Source organism: Argiope bruennichi, chromosome 3 (assembly GCF_947563725.1).
Source record: "Argiope bruennichi chromosome 3, qqArgBrue1.1, whole genome shotgun sequence".
NCBI lineage: Eukaryota > Metazoa > Arthropoda > Arachnida > Araneae > Araneidae > Argiope > Argiope bruennichi.
The window spans coordinates 132,105,123-132,130,974 of record NC_079153.1 but is presented as its reverse complement, the minus strand read 5'-3'; the positions used below and the strand labels follow the sequence as shown (position 1 = coordinate 132,130,974).

The 25,852-nt window shown below is 25.8% G+C and overlaps 1 long non-coding RNA gene across 1 annotated transcript in view; it reads left to right on the top strand.

Moving 5' to 3' along the window:
• The first annotated feature begins 346 nt into the window (after positions 1-346).
• LOC129964077 (uncharacterized) overlaps positions 347-25,852 on the top strand; it is a 172,116-nt gene continuing 146,610 nt past the window's right edge. The window contains exons 1-4 of the long non-coding RNA XR_008784064.1: positions 347-418; positions 12,969-13,040; positions 16,554-16,719; positions 20,416-20,509. This is a non-coding gene — a long non-coding RNA (uncharacterized LOC129964077). The remainder of the gene's footprint in view (positions 419-12,968; positions 13,041-16,553; positions 16,720-20,415; positions 20,510-25,852) is intronic.

Genomic DNA, 25,852 nt, shown 5'->3' with positions numbered 1-25,852 from the left:
TAACCAAATTAATTAATTAAACAAATTAAATTTATCTAATAAGCTAAATGAATCCCTTTTCTTATTCTAATTTTAAGCCTAAAATATTTTAACATAATATGACAAGAAAAAAAATGGCCCTTTAAAGGGTTAACTATATAAACCATAGAGTCATCTTAATTTATTATCATATCAATTAAATACACCCAAAAGTTAAAAATATAACTGATATGTGACCAAATAATATGTCTAAATGATTGAATGCAACAATATATAAAATGTATTGATGCTAGCATAAATTTGCATTCTTTCTTACTTTCAATGTAATTATTAAAATACAGATCTATACATTATTGATTTTTATTTCAGAATGGATGTTGTTATTCAGAAGAGTTTGATGACGTTATACAGAAGAGAAAATTTGTTTACCAAATATCAAGTGAGTATAGATTATTATTATGATTATTAGAACTTTGCAATTAAAATAATTTTATTTTAAATTTTTAAAAATGATTTTTCGGAATAAAATTTAAAAAACCTTATCTTCAAATGATTAGGAGTTTTTAAAACTTTATTTATATTATCCTGCGAAATATGTTATCAAAGGCGGAGATACTATTTTATAATTCTTGTTTCTAGCAAAATTTATATTAATTTCTATTTCTCTACTTGCTTTTTTTTTCATGATTCATAAAATTCTTTAAAAAAATGCCAAATGCATTGAAATGGACGAGCGGAGGGTGCTTTAAGAATAATCTTAATTAATTAATTAAATAAATTTATTAATCTGCTACCCCTTCTGCTACCTTTTCTTCTACCCTCACTGATTCTTAATAGTGTCAATCAAGTTCTTAAGTTTGCTAATCTTTTTACATCAAATCTTATCCACCATTCCATTTTTAACGGTTCCTTTTTCTTAAAATTTTATTACTTCACTTTGTTAATATAAATACTACCAATTTAATTATTACGCTTTGATATTTTAAATAAGCTCTAAGTAATTTTGCTTTAAGCTGCGATTTTAAACGTATCTAATTGTTAGATTTTCCTACATTTCTTTTTTTTTAATTGTTTCTTTTTACATTGCATTTGGTCATATATCATACAAATAACTTATTGCATTCCTTAATCCCAAATTAGGAGCTCGATTTTGTTATTTTTGTTACTATGGATGTCTCATAATACATCCTTTTGCTTCACTTTAAAGAAGTTCTAATAAAGCTAATTATGAGATATGAAGCCGGTGTCCTAGCATAGGGGTAGCGCGTCTTCCCTATGCCAGGTCTGGTCGTCTTGGGTTCGAGTCCCGGTTCGGGCATGGTTGTTCTTCTTCTGTTCTATCTGTGAGATGTGTGAATGTGCCCCCCCCCCTCTGTAGAAAGGGGTTGTGCAAGCGAATGTGATGCGTGAGTTGCTGCGACGTATTCTTGAACATAGTTGACGCTACTAAAAAACAAAAGACGCACCCTCGACTTAAAATCGCTGATTTCGTCAGCAAGCTTGTCCATGGCAAGTGCCGTTAGAAACAACAACAACAAAAGGACATATGCTATTGAGTGTAGTATGGTATGGATCCAACTGAGCAATTTTCCAACTGAGTATCCTGCCATTTACATGCATAAATTTGATTATTTCTTATATCATATTTCTATCGTAGCATCGAATCAAAAATAATGAGCTTCATTTAAAAATTATTTAGCCTTATACATTTTTTAGTGTTTTAGCGTATATTTCCGTCAACATCAACTCGTATGATTTTAAAAATTCTGCAGATGGAGGAGTAAACTCATTAAAAAATATTTATTATTGCTTAATTCTCTCTCTCTCTCTGTGTGTGTATGTATATATTAATTTCTATATGATTTAATACTTTTCTCTTGCGCTTGTATATATATTTTATTTATTTATCTTTAATATTTCTATTTATATCTATCTATCAATCTATCATCTTTCTCTCTCTGTCTCTCTATCCTCTCTCTTTTTTCCTCTCTTTATATATATATATATATATATATATATATATATATATATATATATGTCACAATGAGACTTCTCAGTATTAAAACATTGTTTAATTTCATCAAAATAATCGTTCATATTAAAATTCAGTGCCTAAAATTTTTATGTTTCAATGCGGAAGCCTTGTATATCGTTTCTTTTATAAAGAAGAGTTATTGCTGAGATCTATTTTCCAGTAAAAAAAATATGGCTGTGGACTCACCCACTTAAGAATGTACTTAACATTATTTGGTTAGATTTCATGTATTGTTTTTATTTTAGAAAAGAATCTATTGTGAAATTCTAAATTATAAAACGTAATAAATAAATAAAATAAAAGGTCTGGTATGAGGGTATTGGGAAATAAAGTTTCAGCTATTATCATTATTTAAATTATCTTATTTATGAATCACTTAATATTTTTCTTTGTTTCAATTCGAGTAAAATGGCATATAGTTTCCCTTTTTAACGAGAAAATTCGTCCAGAAAGATTTCAGTTGTAAAGCTCAATAAAACACGACTTGCGCGGCATAGGTGGGAAATAAAACTTCTGACAACAATTCCCTCCCTCCCTTTCCCCAATACACCACAAAATTTACAACATTCATTACAAAATCCATCCCCTTTTAGAAGGAACAGCATCATTTATAATTCGTACCATTACCATTGCGTGTACGGGGAAAAAAAGGTAAAACTAACTGCTTTTAAATGATATGCGTCTACTAGGAAGGACCATTAGACAGTCGAGATATCGGATTTCTGCTAGCATTCACCTGTGCGCTGGGCCATTATCTCCTCCGATAATGTCGGGCCGGATGGGAATGGGACCCAGTAGGCCAGTTCCAAGGCCGCCAATGGCCAGGGGATGAGGGTGGAGTTAAAACTGAGTAAAAAAGAGAGACACCTGCAATTAACTAGGCTTATCGATGGAAGTAGCACCGCGGGTTACCCGGTTCACAAAATAGAAGCCAATAAGGCTGCCAAAAGTAGTAAATGCTCGCCAACGTTAACTTGATCCTCGTAGTGGGTGAGAAACATTTTAACGCGCCCTCTTTTGGGGTAAAGTGATATCATCTTATGCGTTATGCAAAGAAAAAATATGTAGAGTCAATTTTAAGAATAAAAAATTATTGTTAAGTCGCCAGGTTATGAATTCAACAAACAAAAAAGAAGAGGAAGACGAAATGAAAATTTTGCTTTTGAAAAACGAAATCTATGTAATTGATTTTTCATTTGAAAATTTTAAAAGAATTATTCACTATTACTATTAAGGCATACATTACTATTTTTTTTTTCATTCATTGTAAAAAATTTAATTTCTGCCAGCAATACCAAAATAACTAAAAATAAATATTCCTCAGTTTTATCCTTTCATATTTATAATAATTTTAAAAACAAATATTCATAAAACATTGTAACTTATAATGAAAACTACAGATTCTTTAAAATCATTGTTATGATTTAAAAGCATATTAAAAAAACAGCTTTAAAAACATGCAAAATATGAATTATAAAATTTTTATTGATACATACTTACACAGTGTCTTTAAATTCCCATGCTTTTATTTCTCAAAAACATTTTTTTCTCACAACAGTTTTTCCAATAAAATGTGTTGCTAACAGAGATATGGGCTTGAAGTTTGCAGAATGATACGACAATTTCACTAAAGAAATAAATTAACAAAATTAATTTTATTAACAGCAACAAAGCAATATTATGTAAAATATAGAGAAAGAATTTTTTAGAAGAAATTAGGTAATCATTTTTCAATATTTTATAAAACATCTGAGATCATTATTGTAATTGACAGTTATTATTTTCATGAATTTTCTATTTTGTAAATCAAAGAAAGATATTAATAAACTTTTGTTAAAAATATATATCAACTCTTAAGTATTCTTTTTAAATAATGTGCAATATTTGGAGACAAACCATTACGCTTTTTGCTTTCGTTCAACACGTTGTAATTTTATGTATTTTGAGTTATAAAGGCTTTTTTTAAGATGGCTTTTAATTTATAATTAAATGTAATTAGCAATATTTATAAATTAATGTTAATTACGGCAGGCAGCAAGGTGGAGATGCAATGACAGCGTTGCAGAAAAACAGCAATTTGATTCATTTAAAAATTATATGAATATATTTGCCAGTTATATTTATAAATGCCGATTGCAAATATATTGCGATTTTAGGGGGAACCCCCCCCCCCCCCCCAAGATTGGAGGACTGTCTTATTAAAGTTTCCCAAAACTTCTCCTCAAGATTGGAGGACTGTCTAATTAAAGTTTCCCAAAACTTATGTTGCTATTTATCAAATTTTAAAAATATTTTACTAAAGCATTAAAAATATGCATATACTATTTAGACATACATGGTATCTTTTATAAAAATGATCATTAATAAAATTATTGAAAAATATATTAAATCTTTAACTAAATTTTTTTAATAATGGCAAATCCTATTTTTAAAAAGTTTATCTATCGAAAATTTTATGTTTATATCGAATTTATGTAATTAATGTGATTCTTTGACATTGAAGAACAGCCGTGTTCTTTTATTTTTTGAAATATTATTTTAAACACAAAATTAATTTGAAGTGCAATAGTTTCTGTGATTTTAATTGCTAACAACAAATAAAACTGACAGTTCTTGGTATCACAAGATACCTTTTCTAATATTTCTTTTATTTTTGACAGTAAATAGTTTTTAATAATATAATGAGTTTTATAAATTGAATTCGACTAATTAATATAAATTTATCAATGAGGAATTCATTTCTGTGTCAATAACTCTAAACACCTCTTGGGAGGAACTTTTTAACATTGATTATTCAATCCTTTAAAAAAAATTCTCTGCTCCTGTTTCCGATTTATTTCCGGCCTAATTTTTTTTTAAAAAATTACTTCATATCTGATATAATTTTTGAAGTTCAGAGTATTCGTTCTTCATTCGTGAAATGACATTCAATTTATAGGCAAGAAAATTAAGAATAATTATTGTAATTATTCGATTTTTTTCAAAATCTGGAAGATTCCTAATATATTTTTGTATGCTATAATTGTAGCATTTGATGCTATTAGGCGTCAAAATATTTTTGATTTCTAATAAATTTAATTATTAAGAATTATTTATGTTGTTATCAAACTAAGAATAAAGATTAATTCATTATCTGCCAGTTTTATGGATGAATTTACCTAATATTATGTGTAAAACCTGCAGTAAACTGTTCGCATTTTATGTAAATGTTTAACCTTTTTAACGTAAATATTACATAATTTTTTTTAGATAAAATAAAATTTTATTAAAAAAAATGTTTAAACTGTATGTAAAACAAATAAATATCAATCTTCATAAAATGTGAAAATTTAAGTATGAGAATTAATTGGTGGATTTTCTAATTCTTTCAGAGTGAGTATTTCTGTCTGGATATTTATTCACAAAGGCATTTGATTGGAATGTTTTTTTAATGCTTTTGTTGTTTCGTTTTAGTCTGATTGTTTTCATAAAGCTGAGTAAAGACCCCCCCCAAAAAAAATCATATTTTCAATTAAATTATAATTGAAAAAATTAAATTATAATTGAAACTCCTCTACAACATCTCATTTTATTAGTTTGACAAATACTTTTATTATTTCTGTTTTTTTTTTTAATACTTTTTGATTTTTAGAGCGTAGAATTTATAATCAGGCCAATAATCAGAAAAGAATTCTCCTAAGCAATCAGGCAAATGAAAATACTGTAGCTATTTAATTACGCGAAAATATTATTTAATCGAAAATGGAACGAAAGTAACTTTTTAATACACCTTGATCTGTTTCTCCCCACTCTTCAAACCTGAAAAAATTTCGGGAAGCAACTTCAAAGAGCTCCTCTGTAAAGCAGTGCCCTCTTTTGGCAGATATGTGGACCTTTAAAGGCATTTCATCTTAAATTTACCCATTTCTGCAATAATTGAAATTCTATACCTTAGAAACTGAATACTTAAATAAGAAATAAATAATATTTTACATATTAATTATTTTTTATTTGTAAATAATTCATTAAAATGTAATTGAAATTTAATTGAACTGTCAGAAATTTCAAAATGATAAAATAAAATTTAAATTTATTACAACAAGACATATTTTTGCATAAATCAAATTTTTTAAAAATACGACTTTCAACTTTGTCTAATTTAGAGTAAATAACATGGAAATCCAATAAAATGCATCATAAATCGAATGTTTCTAATTTTTTTTTCTTCGGTTGAAATGTTAATGAAAATATTAGCAAGTGCCAATACATAGTTCAGAATTTTTAATCCAAATTTTAATATAATATTCATATTTTTTGCATTTTTGCTATTATTTTGAAAATAAACCTAAATAAATCGCATTCAATAGTGATTAAAACAATAGTTTAGACATAAAAAATGTTCAAGATTAAATTAAATGTTTTAGTTAAAATAATTATATAAATATGAAATGATGAATTAGAAATAACTACGGTTAGATTCCAATTAATTAGTGACAGCATAATTCTTTTAATTATTGAATTTGTTTTAAAATGAAAGACAGCAAGAAAATTGTACCTAAGATTTCGAGGAAACTGAAAATATTTAATATAATTTTTTACTTTCAGTGCTTATTTTTCTGTTTTAATTTTTCCCTTATTTCATTTTCCCTTAATGATTTTCTTTAAAATTAGCTGAAGATATATGGGAGGAAGGGAACCGATATGAAATAGGCGCGCAACTTTATAAAGTGCAGCTGTTAAACACACACACACACTCACTCACTCACACACACACACACACACACACACACACACACACACACACACACACACACACACACACACACACACACACACACACACACACACACACACACAGGATACTTTTTGTATGTATATACAATTTGTCATTTTGTCATTTCTTAAAAATTGAGAAACACATAGAGCACCAAAAACATATAAATTAACTAAAATGTGAAAATTAATAGGAAAATGGAAAAATTCAATATGACAGTGTTATTTGGGAGAGGTAATGACTTAAACGAATATCGTGAAAAGGATTTCAAGGATTCGATTAAGATACGAAAAGGAATTAATTTACGAAAATTTCTTTTCATTAGAGAAACAAGCATAAATTTAGACCAAACCATTTATTAAACTTTTTTAATTAAAATACATTTGCAGTTAAAAATATATTTGTGTTTCTAGAATACGAGAGAAGACAAAATTACCGAAAGGGCGCCTAAAAATCCGCGCCACAATTTGCAAAGTAGGCGATAAATATCTAAATGAGGGAACCCCGACGAATTTACAATCCGATTTCACTTAGTGCCTGCAGCTAAAAAGGAGAGAATGTAGCCGAGTCCTTCGATAACACTGGTTGGCTGGTGGAAATCAAGCTCTGCTTTCGGCCAATCAACGTTCTCCTTTCGACCCCGGCAGGGGGGAAGAGAAAGACTTAAGGTCGATTCTGGGGCACTCTAACGGTATCCCCCCCTTTGCCTTACGCTTTTATTTTATTATTTTCTCCGTTAGTTTGTTAGAGGCAGCCGTCTGATTGGCGGGTTTCTTCGTTTGCGTAGCACATTAAAGACTCCTTCATTCCGCCTGTATGTATTGGTTATCAATATACTCCAACTTTTATCGGTTTTATTCCATGTTCTGACAGACAACATCATACTTTAAATGAGGTTCAAAGTTTGAGTAGATCTTTTTTTTTTCTCCCATTGAATTCTCCAATCAAAATGAAGCAGAATCGGTATTTAGCAGTAGAATTGGAGAAACTTTTTATTGTCGTCGTAATGATGCATGGGAAACTCAGGTGTAATTACCTTTTTCTGAAGAAACAACTGGAAAAAGTTGCAGTAATTACACCGAGTCCTTCAGCAGTTAATCGGAAAATTACAGTTAACATCATTTGTTTAAACGTCGCGTGTTGAGGGCTATATGAAGTAAATATTGATAATCAGATCCATTAATGATAAAAATAACTTTCTTTTTCTATTGGTTTTCTAACTTTAAATACATGCTCATTTGCATGTAGGAATAAAAGGAAGCCCTCTAATTTGCTGTTAGGAGAAAATCGGAAAATACTTATCCTTAAAATGGGACATGTTTTAGTGAAACAGGTTATTTAAAATTATTTTTCCTTCTTAGTAATGCAAGGTATGAACAAATCAATACTATAATATACCATTAGTGAAAATTTCAATAATGATTTTAGCTATTGTGTTGATAATAAACAAAATTTCTTTTATCAGTAGAAACCAATAAGACTTGTTTTTAAAAAAATATTATTCATAACAGTGCTACGATTTTTTTTTTTTTTTGTGACAAGAAAGTATTGTATTTCTGAAAAAAAATATTCAATATCAAAAATAAGTTGACAACAGACAGGATCTCAACATCAATAAAAACAATCCAAAAAGCTATACATGATTTTTCAAAATAAATAAATTTTCAAATGCATTGCTTTAAATGTAAGTTAAATATGTCATACTTTAAATATGGATTGAATATGTCTTTATTAACTTGAAAAAGGGGCGCAGATTTATGAATCTTAAGAATTAACAAATTAGAAATTGATATAAAAGTAAGTCCTGACATTTGAATGCATATCACAATTTGCCTATTAATCACAAAAATTTCTAATAAAAACATATTATATCAATAATATTAATATCAAGAATAAATACATAATATCAAAAATAATATTAACAGATAATATTAATAACAAAATTTGTTATCATTTGAAGTATATTCATTTATCTTATATAATTTTTTATTTATCCCGTCAATATAGGACAACTACTGACTAAAAGAACCTGAGTCACGCATGAGCATGTCAGTTCAAAATATAGAAAAAGAAACACCATTTATCCTTAAAAATTTTAATTGATGATATAAAAATTAAAAAATATATATTGTAGATTAAGTAATTATAAATTTTAAAAAGGGATGTTAATTTAAAGAAATTTAACTCGAGATTCCCGTGAAGAAAAAAAATAAACAGAACAATTTTAAAAAACGATAATGCTAGACAATCATTTCATTTTTCATCTTGTTTTAATAGTCTCTCAAGTATATTTAGATGTAATAAATGACTCTGACTACTTAAAATGTTGCATTAATATCAGAGAATTAAATGCATTTGTTGAAATGCTTTTTATTGTTAGATTTTGACATGAAATCCCACAAAATAATCAAATTAAAAGACATGTAGCTTTCAAATAATATATAAATATATTTTGAGTCATTTTTATCAACAAACTTATTCTATATACAATTAAATACATGTATTTTATATACATACAGGCATTTTAACAAAAATATGAAAAAGTAACCAGCATATAATTTAATAATAGTACTTGATGAAATATAATGTTTTGGCATATTTGACCCTATTTATAAAGAATATGAGATTCATTACACTATTGTGGAAACGAATACATTCATAAATTATTTAGCTCATCAGAAAGACAATAAAATGTGAATTCAAATAATTTAAACAAAATTTTAAATTGCAATAAAATTTCAAATATTGTGATGTTTGAAAATTTGCAAATGATAACCTACTTTGCCCAAATAGAAGTTTTTGTGTGATTTCGAAACTTGCTGGAGGATTCCTTTTGTTGACATGATCCGAAGTTATCTACACTTTTTAGGAGAGAAATTTTTTAAAACAAGTATAAATATAACATCTATTTCAAGCATGTTATGAATTTTTAATACATATACAAATCAAAATCTATTGGAAAAGGAAATTATTACAGAAGTTAATGAAAATGTTTGCTCAATAATAATCAAATACTAGGATTTTAGATTTAAAAAAAGAGTAAAATCTACGAATTTAGCATTATATTCCTATTTAGCATGATTTTTCGTATTCTAAAAATGCAAGGCCAACAAGTTGCACCACCTTCTTAAATTAAAAATCAAAAGAATCTGATATTTGACAGACCTTCCAAACTCTTATTTCAAATCATGAAAAACATTTTGAATATCAAAAATATTTGCAATTTATCGGAAGATCAAAACTACTATATTTTTGAAATTACTCTTTAACATTGCTCCTTACACCTAGCATTACTCCTACTATACCCCTTAATTTAAATCTGGCGCACCTACTTTCCTCTTCAAGTTATTTACTATATTTAAAATAGGATATATTATTCTAAAGATTTCAATTGAGCTATTTATCCACCATTTTGTTTTTCAAATCAATTTTTTTTTCTAGAATAACATTTGTATATCATTTACACAAAAAAAAAAACTGTTTCATTTGTCAACTGTGAATCAGAGTAGCAATATTAATATTGAAAACGAAGAAAATAATTTCAATTCAATATGATTGCATACAAAATGCATGAAATTTTTAAAATAAAGATGATTTTGTTAAATATTTTTCGTTAATATAACTAGTTTATAACCAAATTAATTTTAGGATGGCAGACAAGAATAAAAATTCCACCAAATAATTTGCAATTAATGTGATAATTAAGTTGCGATTTTGTACTAATTTTCAAAATGTTCTCTATCTATGAATAATCTTGTATTTTTCTTTATTATTTACGTATATATGATATACATCTGATTTTTTATTCGCTTTTTTTTCCTGCTCTTATTTATTATACACATCAAGGAACTCCACTAGATTTCAATAACAATCATCGATTACACAAATCTCTCGAAGAAACTCAATATTAAAAAGAAGCGACAGATTTTATTGTATTGTTTTCTTCGGTTTATCTCAAAATCAGTGTAGTTGCGACACAATGCCTGGAAAGAGTGTGAATAATGTTTACTGTTTGTGGAGAATTTTATTGCATTTCTGGAGTAATCCCATTTGCTTCGGAATACATTAAAAATACTCGATTTGCTATTAATAATTTTTAATGGTTCTTACATTTAAATCTGTCAATTTTGATAAAACATGAGACCCACACTGAATCTGTTGTAACATGGTCAAATACTTTTTTATTAGTGGTTGTAAAAAGTACTCTATGAAACATAATTTTAAAAAATACTGCATCGTTACATACAATAATTATTACAATATAACTCACTATAACAATAAATACTATAATCTCTTCCATGATTTTTAAAAATACTACATTTTTACATACTATAATTACTGAAATATAGCATACTACAATACTTAATTTCTGTCATGATTTTTAAAAATACTACACTTTTGTATACATTACTAAAATATAATATGTGACAATGCTACAAACCATTACTTCTACATACTCCTATAAAGTATTTATTTGCAAATGTGATTCAGTTTGCGAATACTTTTATCAAAACATGTTTGGAGTCGAGAGATGCTGGTAGGGGAAATGGAGCCCTTCAATATTAGCACATTGAAATGACATGGGCGAAATACCTGTAAATTATAAAAAAGGATAGTAAAAATACTTCAAGTATAGAACTAATATCTAATTACTTTATTCTATTTTCAGAAGATGCATTGAATTTCTCATTATGAAACAGGAAATAACTTACAAATTCAGGAATAGTTAATTGACGTTAATACATATAAGTATGTTTGTAATTTTATTTCAAAAATAGTTACTAAATATGATAAATTTCTGCTTATTCGAGGTGTTCGTAGCCATTTTCAAAATTAAAATAATCAGAAATTTGCATATTTTCCATATGAGACAAACAAAGCGTTTAAATCTGTAGATCATTGTATACAAAATTTGTCATCGCCTTTATTACCCTAAGCTTTTCAAAGAAATGCATTTGCATACAAGAAGCAGATTAATGAAATTTCTCAATATTGAAAGAGTATAAAATATCTATTAATTTATTAGCAGCTAACTATTTAAAGGACGGGGTTATCTGATGTAATGAATTAAGGACAAGGAAGTTCTTATTGATGAAATAATATTTGTTTGAACAAAAGAAACGAAGATATTTCAAAACAAAAAGCAATTTCTAAGCATAATTATTACTTAGTTCTTTCAATGTAAGCAAACGGAAAATTCACTAATTTTAACAAAAAGATAGCAAAATGCGCGTAATTATTCAGAAGGTTTAATGAAACATTTAAGCAAAGGTTTGTTTTTATAATCTATTCCAACTAGTGCAGAAAGTCTAACATAAAGTCAATATATTAAATTCTTCTAGAAAATATCACATATATAAAAATATTAACAAAGTTATTAGATTTTTGTTTTTATCACATCATTATAGATAAATCTGTCAAAGCCTTATTTCTCTAAAAAAATCTTGAGAAACTGTTTTTGAATTGGAACAATTTAATACCGAGATCACTTTATTTATAAACAAATATCAGAGAATTATTTAAAATCCGACAATATCTACAGCGATAAGAAAAATAATAATGATAAATAAATCGAAAAAAAAATATAATTTGTTTAAATAAAAGGAAAAAAAATGAAGTTAATATTAAGTGCTGTCGTAAAATATTTAGATAAAATTAAAGCTATTTCATTATTAGTTAATTTGCTAAAATTGATAAAGGAAAATACAAACTAATTAATTATTTGATATGGAATGTAATTAATAAAATAATGAATTAATTGTGTATAAGTTTAATTTTTTTGTTAAGATATTCAAAAATATTTCTAACTAATTATTTTCAGACGCAGAAGTCAAAAGAATGATACTCCTAAAATTTATAGATAATATAAAATTTCTTTAAAATAATAATAAAAAAAATGGTAACGGAAAATTACTTAAAATATTACTTAGTCGTTGAGAATTTATAAAGCTATGTAATTTGATAGATGATAAAAACAGAAAATAATTAAAGCATTCATTACTTTGAGAAAAAGTAACATTTACAGTTTGTTTTAGCTTGAGGATATTATTCGCTATTGATTTTAATTGCATTTAAATTATTTTTGTTTTGCTATTATAATTATATCATTGATAAATATTTCTATAAAAATTAAGATAGGAAAAATCAATCAATAATTATATGAGGAGACAGGATTCTATGTTGTATTTGTTTTTATCATAGGTTATTTTACATAAAGGAACCGAATCGCCGGATTGAAGATTTCTATGCTAGCAGCGCCCTCTACGAGCAAAGGTATGCAACAGAAAATTTGTAAAGAAAATGTCATCTATTTGCATATGTGTTCTTTAAATAGCTAAAAGCACAATATTTCAAAAATATGGTTAAAGATGCGAAAAAAATATTTGTTAAAAAATAATATAAGAGAAAATTCAACATTTTTCTTCACAAGAATGACCAAATATTTATAAAAGAATTGTAAAATAAAGAATGCTCATTGCAATAAATTTTAAAATAAATAAACCGAAATCAACAGAATATTAGTTTAACTAAGTAAGTAACTAAACGTATAATTATTTATACGTTTGTATTTTCCATTATTTATTAAGAAGCAAAAAATTTTACATCAATCTGTTTGAAAATTCTTTATAACTCAAAGGAAAATGTCTAAATATTTTGAAATCAATTGTTGATATAAAAAAGAAAAACCTTTTTTTAAAAAAAATTCGGTAGCGTGCTTATAAGTATTAAACTGTATATTATCTAGAATGAAATGAAATCATGCTCAAACTAAATTAGAATAATTAAATACAATTTTCGATTTGTAACTGCCATTTTCATTCATTTCGAATATATCATTATTCTCTGTTTCTGCGAAAAGTAATGCTGGATATTAATTTTTCTTTTTTGCTGAATGAACAAATAATTAATTAATGAACGGAAAATTCGTATTACTTCTAAATTTTCCTTCTATTTCTGAATGTGGCTAGCTTAGCCAAAGATGGCTTTTGTGCCATAAAAAACAAATTCAAACTCTTTCTATCTTTTCCAAGGAAATATTGCTTTTGTTTTCTTAATGTTTCATAATAGAATTTCTTAAAATAAAAGAACTTAGAGCTGTACTGTTAATTTGTCAGGTTTTTGATAAGCATTTGAAGTATTTAGTAATCTTCCATTTAATTCTCTCTAAACATATAAATTTAAAAAAATCATTCTTTATGTGAGAAATTCTAAAGATTTTTTTCATCATTTCAATATTGTGTTAATTTTAATGATAGTTGTTTTTAAAGACAGTAAGAAAATATATCTTTTATCGTTTTTTTATATCGTTTTTTTAAAGAGTTCAAATTTTAAATCATAAAAATTATGCATGGATGTAGAGAAAAATGAATATGATGATGATTACAATGAAATTATTACAAGAGAATGATGTTGATTAGAATAAAATATTACAATAATTTTTTTTACAATTAATAATAAATTGTTTACAAAGAATATACAAATTGGTGATTGCAATTAAATTGCTGTCTGAGATTACAATGAAATAGTATGATAAATTTCAGTTTATCTGCGATTTTAAAGCCATTTTCGAATTCAAAATCAGCAAAAAATTGCAGATTTCCTTTTTGAGAAAAAGAAAGCTTTTGAATTTGTTGATCAGTATATTCAATATCTATGGATGCTTCACTATTGCAAGTTTTTCTAAGAAATACATTTGCATTCATGACAATGAATATAAGGATAATGATATACAGAATTTTCGGTAGTAGAAATTTTGTCAGAAACAATGCAGGCAAAGTTAAATTCTGCAACTATATCAACTTAAACAGTGCTTCATTTCTCAAATATGATCACAAAAAACACACTGAGCACACAAAAGCTTTTGTGTTGCATTTATTTCAAATCTTTTAGTATTTATAAGAAAAATAAAGATAATACATTGATTTCCGATAATTAAATAAAATTTAATTCAAAATTAATTTTAACTGAATTTTCTTTTAGATACCAATAACAGAAACTAAATTTTATCTTTTTTTCTATCTTTTGAGTAGCAGCAAATATTTTTTAAATACTAATGAAGCTAAAAAACTATTCTACTTAAAAGGGAGTCGGGATTTGAAAAAATGAAAGAAAGCCTGGTTTTTATCCTCTGAAAAAATTTAACTCAATATTTAGATATTTAAAATGGATTTAAACACTGTGAAATGAAGATAATTGTTATTTTCATGCAAACCTATAACAGTACAACATTGCTCAACTTCATAACAGAAAGAGAAAAATACACTAAACACTGGGAGTCACAGAGAGCAGCAAAAAATGGACTCATTTTCAGAGCAGCAACTGAAGAATGAAGATGAAGATTTTTAATGCTCAGAATGAACTTATTTATTTATTTTACTAATTAAAGAAAATCTGTACCAATAATAAACGAGAATATGGTGTGTGTTTTGACATTCTTTAAGTAGAGTTAGAGCTACTAATTTTAGTTCAAGTATACTTTGTAATGCGGAAATGTGAACCTTGATACTTATGACTGAAATTTCAATTAATTAAAACCTTTTTTAAAGTTCACATTTTTTCCTCTTTAAATTTCAAAATTATTATTGCAAAAAAACACCATTTTACATTATCTTTTAAAAAACATTAAAAAACACCAAAAATCATTAAAAAACACCATTTCCAGACATTATCTTTTTAATGATACCAAATTTTATTTTCATATTTTCATGCATCGTTTTCCTAATATCAATAAATTTCAAAAATATTTTAATGCAATATTTGCAATAATGTTTTTTTTTCGGTTGTTTTTACAACGAAATTGATACCGTTACCATAGCTTATCAGATATTTGTTCCTGTATTATTCTTCTATTGGTTAAGAAATAAAAATTCTACTTATTCATTCTTTGGAAATATAACAATGAGTATTTCTTTTCTAATTTCATTCAGTTTTTTAAAGAATCTATGAGTATAATGAACTAAGAAATTATGCATATTACAAAACAAATCTGATGTGCTGAATGGCTCTATTTACTGTGATTTAATTTTAATCAACATGTTTCGATGTAGTAATATACATATACACATCTATTGCAATGAATCCTTTTGATGGTGAAATTAAAAGAGAATGAAATTGCAGAACCGCATAAGATAATTAGATGTTATATAATGAAGACAATTAAAGTTTCCATAGGATTTCAAAATTTGTTTCAGTTTCATTGAAAAAAGGTTCATACCCACAAGAATCGGAACAAGTGTAAATCAGTGAAGAAATATTGGCTTTGCATTTATTTCCATCTGAATTAAAATTATGAATATCATGTTATATGGAAAGGAGATAATTGAAATCAAATACAGCCAATATTTTAGAGGAAACAGAGGGTTGCAAAAGGCGGCTACTAAATAGATAAAATAAGAAACCATTGAAACATTAATTGATACTTTATTATACATTACATTATTGTAGATAAATATATTGATATTTTTTCATCTTCAAGCATAATTTAGCACTAATATTTCAAAGGCACAAGAAACTCTTGTTATCGGATATATATAGCTTTTATTACTTCATTCGCGAACATTCATAAATTACACAGAAAATAAGCCATTTTTTTTTAAACATTGCACACCTGCCAGCATTTTGTTGCTGCCACTGATAAATAACTAAATATATGCAGGAAGGAAGCTTGTGCATCGTGTTAGACTAAAAGTTATTATTGCCCAATAAAAACACAAAGGGAATTTTTTAAGACCCAACTGAATGACTTATAAATCTTTTGGTCCATTTTTTTCTTCTCTTTTTTTGCAGGAACATTTTACGACAACCGGTGGCAACAACAATGTGCGCGTGCCAGAAGGCGTGCCCCTACCACCCTATTCAAGATGCCCTCCTGCCCCTCATGCACGTCTTTAAGATTTTTTTTTATGTAGAGAAAATGAGGAAGTGCATAAAAAAAGAGGGGTAAAAAAATAAGGTAAGTCATTGCCTTTTAGGCAAGCGGTGTCTATTTTTTTCATTATTATGTAGTTTGTTAATGTGAATCATATACGTTTTAATCAAAAACGTATTTAAATAATTTTAATTATTTTCAAGATAAGACGTTTGAATAATCTATATAAATGTATTAATTTATAATAATCTTATTGTTATATAATTCTTGAACGAAGGTTATTGCCCTTTAAAACATAAAGCAGTACTTTTAAAAGTTTTGAGACTGTTCAATGGCACTGAAGCCTTATTTGGCCATGATGACCAATAATAAATTAAAAGGGCCAATAATAAGTTAAGTAATAGAGAATGATCGAAAAGTTCTATTTTCATTTAAATTTCTACAATCCAAACAATATGTGTAAATAGAAGTACAACATCACATTATTTGTAATAAATAACGATCTTGAATTTCTGTAATTCCAGGGGAAAATTCAATTTTTTTCATGGAAATTTGAAGGATAAGGAGCTTGACACAAGATTTAAAACTGTATGTTAAGCTCAATTACAAGCGATTGATGCAATACGATTGTTTTTTCTAAATTTATTCCGTGACATAAAAGCTTCATTTTTATTTAGTTTTCAGCAAAATGCATCTTGCATCAGCATTTAATATCGTCTAAAATAATAAATATTGTTTCTCTAATTATTAAAATTCTAGAATGTCAGATTTTTTAAATAAGCATGATTGATATGGAATTGGGAAATTCTGTTTGGGTAACAAAATAACGTCCACAATTGTAAGAAAAAAGTTTCAATGACAAAATTGTAAAATTATCGTTTGCGTTTTGAAGTTGAGTTGTTTAAATCAAATCGCGTACGCTACAGAAGGTTTTATATCAATTTTCAACTAAAATAAATTAAAAAGTAAGTTTTAAGATTCAATTTAGCTTATTATTCATTCATTATACAGAATTATGAATCTGTTGAGATAATAGAACCATTCTATATTTTTCATCAGAGTTTTAGATAAAGATTGTAACATTTGTACGATACTGGTCAGTTTTACAAGTTGCAGATTAGTTATCTACTTATGTTTTATCTCCTCTTTTTGAACAAACTGAATTGTTAATATTTCGCAATAAGAGAGCTAAAGAGGATTTACTTTTCGAATAATAGTTTATTGCTGAACTTCAGTCAAAATATTAGTTTGATCAAATTTAAGAAAGAAAGAAAAAGGAAAACAATAAAATAAATTTATTTTCTTACATTTATTATTACGTTTTATTCTATGTTCAAAACAAATCTTTATTTCAAACAGAACCAATCATAAACTATTTATACACCTACTTTTTTTCAAACTGTATTATTTTGACTTGTCTTATTCAAAAGTGCAATTTAGAATTCTAAGAGGACTTAGAGTTTAAAAAACATTTCAAACTGTTTTCAAAGTATTCACTGTAATCAACACTCAAACATACGTTTTTTCACTTTTGTAATGCTGAGACTTTGTGATTACATAATTTTTTAATACATTTTGCCGTATGGAAAATGCCTGAAATAAAATCCGTTCCTTCTTTTTCTTTGTATTTTTGAATCTCATAAATGAAATAACTTTTTCAAAGTCGCTTCAAAATATTTAAATTTAAACTTTATAATTTATATAGATATTTCAAATTCACAAATGACAAAAAAAGCACAGGTGATATTTTGCTTGGAGAAAGAAATATGAAGCTCTAAACGGCATAAAGGAGAATCGTTTTATTTTGTAGTTTTTCAAAAAAAAAATGCCACAAGTTAGAAGAATGTATTAGAAGTGCTGTGTAAGCCTATTTCACACATTGCAGAAAAATCTAAAATAGGTTTTAAAATAACAACCTTATCAATGCACTAATAATTAAAATTTTTATTTTAATTATTTTCTACTTTCTGGTCTTTAAATTATAATTCATTATTTCAAATATTTTGGAAGAATGAAATCATCTTATTGAAATTTACTTGTAGAAAGTATCAGTCGTTTGGAATCAAATTTATCGATAACTATTAACTACGTTTTCAAAATTTTAATATAGTGTATTGTCATCGACAATACACTAGATCATAAAAATTTCAGATCAGTTGAATATCGAAAAGTGAGGGGAAAATTTATTTCAACATTCCATATTTGTAGACGTAAGACAAGTTAATCTAAATAAAATGATAGACTATAGCGTTAGATAGATAGAGAAATAGCGTTAGACACCGTACACTTAAATCATTAGGCGTCGAGTGAATTGACCTCACTAAGAGATAAATATTTTCTTTTATTCAGAAACAATTTGGAATTCAACAAAAATATTTTTAGAATTATTTATGTTAGAACTATACCTCCATTTTACTTTGTTTTTAGCATTATCTTCTAAAACAATTTTTTTTACGATTACAAGCTATTCAAGTTTTAAAGCGTGTCATCTCTACTCTATTTTTTTTTTTATAAAATGTATTTTTTTAGTATGCCGACTTCATAAGTTTATCTAAACTTAATGAGAATACTCAAATCTTAACTAAGCATTTTGAGTGGGAAAATATCCATATGCAATTATTTTAATGCAAACAGTTAAAAAATATACATTATATTTTAAACAATAAATTACAATGTTTTGAAATGAATTTTTTTCCTGTATTAATAAATAGACAAAATATTAAATGTAGTCATATTAATTGTAGGTTAAATACGATCTTTATACATAAAAGAAATACATTTAAGAAATTATATAAATTTAAGAAATTTAAAATTGCTGATTAAAAAAATGTAATTTATTAACTTTATCGCAATAGGACAGTATCCGTGGAATAAAAAAACATAATAAAACGATTTATCAAAGGAAAATAGCTTACCTAAATCAGGCAGTAGTTATTTGCATATACTTATTTATAATAAATTATTAAATTGTGATTTTTATATATTTTTTGTTTTTAATAAAAGTTAAAAAAAAAAAGAAATATTAGTGCTGAAAATATTTTTCAAAATCAAAATAATCATCCCATAACATCAGTTTTCATTTATAATACATATAAATATATGTCATAATACATAAATATAAATTGATATCAGTAAATAATGTAAATCAAAATATATCATACAAGAATCAATTATTCGAGCGTGATTTTTAAATTCATTTCTATATAAGTAAATTCAACTAGCTTTAAATTCATTTGATAGCAAATCAATGCCAAATAAAGCAGTGACGTAGATGGATAAGTAGAAAAGTGCAGAAAGGTATTATGCCTCATTCAAAAAATAGAAAATAACAAATCAAATATAATTTGAGTCGAAGTTGAATATAAAATGTTTGATACATATTTATATATATAATCTGAAAAATGAATCAAATCCAATGATGAGTTTTTAGCAATAAGCATTTACATTTGACATTGGCACTGATTTTTTTTAATGACAATGATGAGCTTATAATTTGATAACTAATAAAATAAATATGTTAAATGCCTTTTTTTAGCAAGTGAGATAAGTAAGATAATTTATAATTCTTTGGCTTATTAAATGATTGACATAACTGAATATATTTATGCTATATCAGCTCTGAAATTTTAAATAGGTTTATGGAAAAGCATATTGCTGTCATATATTTTAAAACTCTGTTAGTATACTGAAAAATTCATTCACTTTGTGTTTTCTGTTAAAATTGCTTGATTTTGTCTTTTGTTTTTGCTCGCATTTTTATGATTTTTATTCATATTTCAGATAGCTGTCATCATCTTTGTTGAAAATGTTTAGCTGAGTTGAAAAAAATCTGAGAACAGTTTCCATTGAAAGAATATAAAATCTGCTCTCGCAGGTAAGAATCATATTATGCTTGTATAAAATAACACGAAGTACAGCTGGTTTATGCATTTTTATGTAATGCATTCATAATTTACGCACTAAAAGAAATAGCAAAAAGGAGAAAAGAGAGATTTCTAAAAATATTTATAATAAAAAGATGATAAATAACACATTCATTTAGTATTAAGGAAATTCAGGAGAAATTAAAACAATATCTTTGATGGATATAAAATATTAATAATTTTCCATCATTGCAAAATATTTAGAAAATTACAAAGATCATCAGACAGTTTTACATTTTAGAATGTACAAATAACAAATCGTAGTTTAGTGAGATATTTTAAACATTAAAGTACATTTAAAAACGTTATCATATTGAACGTTTATTGTTTTTTTTAACCTTCTTTATTGAAATTCTGCAATTTCTACTATGCAGTTGCAGATAACTTATACTATCTTTATTGACAGTTTTCTAGTTCATGATATTAAATATGTGACAATCCCTCGTTTACAATTGATAGAAGGAAAGCAGCTGAATATTCACAAGAAAAAAATGGCCTACTAATGATATTATTATATAATAATAACATTTTAAATTGTGAGACGTAACTCATCTTTAAAATTCATAATAAAAATTTGTAATATTTAATTAATGCAGCACGATATTTAGTAATTCGGGTTTAGACATTAAGAGGTGATAATTTGATGAATTCACAATATGATTGATCAGAAACACGGTTAGTAACTGAGATAATGAGACACATAAATGAGATAATATTAAATTATGGTAGAAGCATTTATGAAAAAACCCCAAATAGAATATGAAAGCATTATTCTATAAAAAAAGGGAACCATTTAAAATATCTTAATTTCTGCGTTTTAATACTTGTTAGAAGTTGTGTATTTAAACATGTACATAATTTTATAATTAGAAAATATATACAATCATATTTATAATATAAAATATATACAATTATATATATAAAATATTTTTATGTATCAATAAATATAAAAATATATACAATTAGATTTATTTTGTCAAATTTATCTATGGTTTAACCATGCAACTTCATGTGCATTAACATTTGTACTACTATATAATTTTTGAAACGTTATTTAACTTGATTTGCTTGGATCAATATTAACTGCATTCATACAAATCATGTAATAACTGCATATAAATCCATGTTGTGAATGAAAGAAAATATTTTTAGCTAAGGAATAATCTTATAATGGTTTAAGAATACATAAATATTTTACCATAAATATTAGTCTGTCTACAACAAATCAAACCTGACAGCGTTAGTTTTGAGAGTTGCAATTCTCAAACCAGGATGCATTTGAAAAATATCTTTTGATAAAAAAGAATGTTATTATTTCTTACTATATATTTTACTACAAACATAATATTAATACTTTCCATAAAATAAATGCGTTTCTCATGTGAAACAAAATAAAGTTTCAATGAAATTACTTGTCAAATTTGTACAAAATAGGGTAAATTTGAACTTGTTCCAGAAGCAGACAGCACATCCGTATAACAGCTCATTTTATAGAAAAATATTTTATTCTTTTTGCAATCCTTAATATCTTTGTTACTTTTTAACAAACTTGAGTATATTATATATATTCACTTGAACTTCTATTATATATTCACGAATTTTTTTCTTATATTCCAATCCTTTTTGCAAATAAGTTATTGCATACAAAATAATATATCAGTTTTCAACAAACAGAACATCATTTAGAAATTAAAATCTATATAAATTCATCAATTTAAAGTCAGTTTAATGCTAATTTCAGTATATAAAGAAACAAAATTGTAAAGGATAAGGGAATTGTTAAATGCAATGATAAGAAAGCTTTATCTTTGACGGCAACATTTGGCAAATCTGAAAAATATCTGTAAGTTTACATATATAATAATAGACGTCTAGAAGTAAAATTATATTTTAAAATCCTTTTACAGAAATTTTTTAATATAGAATAATTTATATTTAATCAAATTAAGGTATCTTCACAGAAGTTGAAAACCAATTTTACAGATGAAAGCAAAAATATCAGATATTGATAATTTGAAAATGTTATTTTAAAGAGTAAATGCGATTGTATTATGAACTCTCATTAATGTAAAAAAGTACTTAATAATTCAGATACCTTTTTTTTTAATTATAATTCAAATCTATTATTTATTGGTTTAAGGAAATCTTTTTGTTATAAATTTTTCCATTTAAATACTTGGGAACAGCTGAAACTTTCTGAAAGTTGGATATCTATAAATTATATCTACAATACTTTTTTATTCTGATAGTATTTTAAATTTATTTAGTTGCTATATTGGGAATTAAATTCGTCAAAAATTGTTAATGCTGTAATAATTTGGTAATAATGTTAATTTTCGATATTTTATCTTCAACAAAAAAACTATTGCTTCAAAAAATGATAAAAAGCGAATAAAAACATGATGGACATTTCATAACTAGGTATCAGAATAATATATTTTGAGATATTAATTATTTTTATTCCACATTAAACATTTCGTGTTTTTTTAAGTAAAAAAGAAAAAGAAACAATATTAATATGACTTAAATACGTTTTATTTACTTTCGAAGAAAGTTATTCCCGATTAATTAAAAATTTTAGTATTTTAAAATTTTTTTATTATTGTATTCCTTTATAGCACGTATGATGAAAGCAAATAATTTTTTAGAGTCATTAATACAAAATTGCTCAAAGATATCTGGCCAAATAACAGTCATTACTAGGGATTGCAATACCGGACCAAAATTTCAATACCGGTATTCGGTATTTTTTAAATCTTAATACCGGGATACCGGTTTTAATACCGGTATTAGAAATTTTAGAAAAAGAAAGAAAACACAGGTGTTTCTTTGTTTTATTTGCCAGTTTTATTATAGAGTGTAAATGTCACAAAAAATAATTTATAACTTATAAATTATAACAGTATATAATCACAAAAAAGTAAAGAAATATCTTTAAATCACAAAAAAATTGTAAATATCACTATTCAGTCTGTGATTCTATTACAAATTTTTGAAATGTGATCTTAAAAAACATAATGCATCAATTGTACTGTCATTCAGCCTGAAAAGTAATTTTGTGTAAAAATGACCAGCTGTCGAAAACGCTCTTTCGGCATCTACGCTAGTTGGTGGTACTGTTAGCAATGCGCAATATACTTTTTGCAAGTATTTACCTCTAAATCCCTCATCTTCAAATAAAATAAATTGATTCTTTTCTTCTTTTTCATTTTTAAAATCATTAGAATTATGTAAATACTATAAGACATTTTCTATTTCGGTATGCCTATCTTCTGTGTGATTTTTCAATGTAATATATAATTCTTCAGATAGTGATGTGTACTGTTCTTTCAGTGACTGCAACATGAAATTTATTGTTGCATTAACTGTTAATAAATTAGAATCTCTCTGACATAATGCTTCAATAGTCAGTTTTATTGGAAATAGAGCTAATACAGTTCTGGATATTAAGTCGAATTCACTATCTGAAAAATTAATTTACAGGTTTAAGTCGATTATTGTTTTTTGGATTGGATTTCTCAGTTTCAAAAATCGTTCCATCATTAGGAGTAAACTGTTCCAATGTGTTTTAGAATCTAATATTAACATATATTCTATTTTATTTTCAGTCAGTATATATTTTTTAATATGGCCTTTTTTGTAGGGGAAAGTTTAAATATCTTAACAATTTCTGGAACTTTATAAATTATAGGAAGCAATTCTTGATAGGTTAATATTTCATCCTCATTAGCAATATCTTCTTCAAGAATTACATTGTCCTTATCTTCATTGTCAATATCACTGTCACTCTTACTCTTTTCAAAGTTGGAATCCGAAATTTCTATATCCACAGTATTTGGATTCTTCTGTTCTTTATTTATTTTTTTTTTTTTGGTATAATACATCTATTACTCCTAATTGAATTCCATGTGTATAGCACAATTGCTGATTTGCACCAATCAACTTTCCAACTTTTTTCATAATTGTTGCCCCATCAGTCGTTATGGATACAAAATTTTCTTTCAGGGAAAATCCATGTTTCGCTAATTTAGATTTAAGCCATTAATTGGCTAATTAATTTCGTCCGTTAGGGAGACATAAAAACAAAAACGTATACTATTTTGCTATGTTGGCGCTCTCTGAACATATAGTGGAGACAATTTTAAAAAATTCTAGTAAATACCGAAAAACCGGTATTTAAACTTTTGAATACCGGTATTACGAAATTGTACAAATGGCTCAAAATACCGGTATTCGGTATCCCGGTATACCGGTATTGCAATCCCTAGTCATTACAAATATACAACACAAAAGATTTTTGTATAGTTGATATACTTTGATGCTGAAATATTTCTTGCAAAATTCTTGTATACCATAAAAAGTTTAATCAGTTGGACAAAGATAATTCTGATTCTTATTTAACTTTTTATGTCACTTTGCTTATATTTGTAATCGTACATTAATTAAAAACTTGACTTTTTTTTATCTGAAGTATGTTACTTAATAAGGAAAAAAGGCTCTATTTTAGCTTAATATTCAGTCAAGACAGTAAGCAAAATAATCAATTAATGTATATATATATAGCGGAGAAATGTAGCTCATTCTAATTTAAATCAAATATTTCAGATTTTGCAACATTTCGTAAGTTTAGCATTTATTAATAATTTGATTTAAGATAATAGTTGTGAAATATTATTTGTATAGCAATTTTAGTGCATTGAAATTGAGAAAGATTTTAGTAGATTATTATAAGAAACAAATTTTAAGACTTACTATCTGGTTAAGGGAAATAGTTATTTAAAAATTTACTAGTATTACGTAAAATATATTTATAAACTAGACTAACCAAATTGCTATAAATTAATTTGAATATCATTTTTAATATACTTGTATATACTTAAGAATATATACCTCACTGACAATTCAGAATTCTACGTTTATAACACCATTCTTATAAATAATTCTTATTGTAAAAAATAGAATTTGAAATTTAATTTTTTACATAAAATAAATGCACTACGTTTATTTAATTTTAACATGAAAAGAAGAAACTTGTATAGTTAATAACAGAAAATTTATATTTTAAAAGCATTACTTTTATAAAAAAAAAACTAGTTTCAGATACAGAACTGAATGAATGAATGAATCCTTTACAACTGTTTGACATACAATCGGCACGTTGCTCCAAATTTCAAATTCTAATAATCTTTTTAATAAAAATAAATCCAGTGTGTTCATGAAAAGTAGCTCTAAAATTATTATTTTTCCTTTTTATATATTGATGTATTGAAATAAGTGAAAAAAACATGATGAAT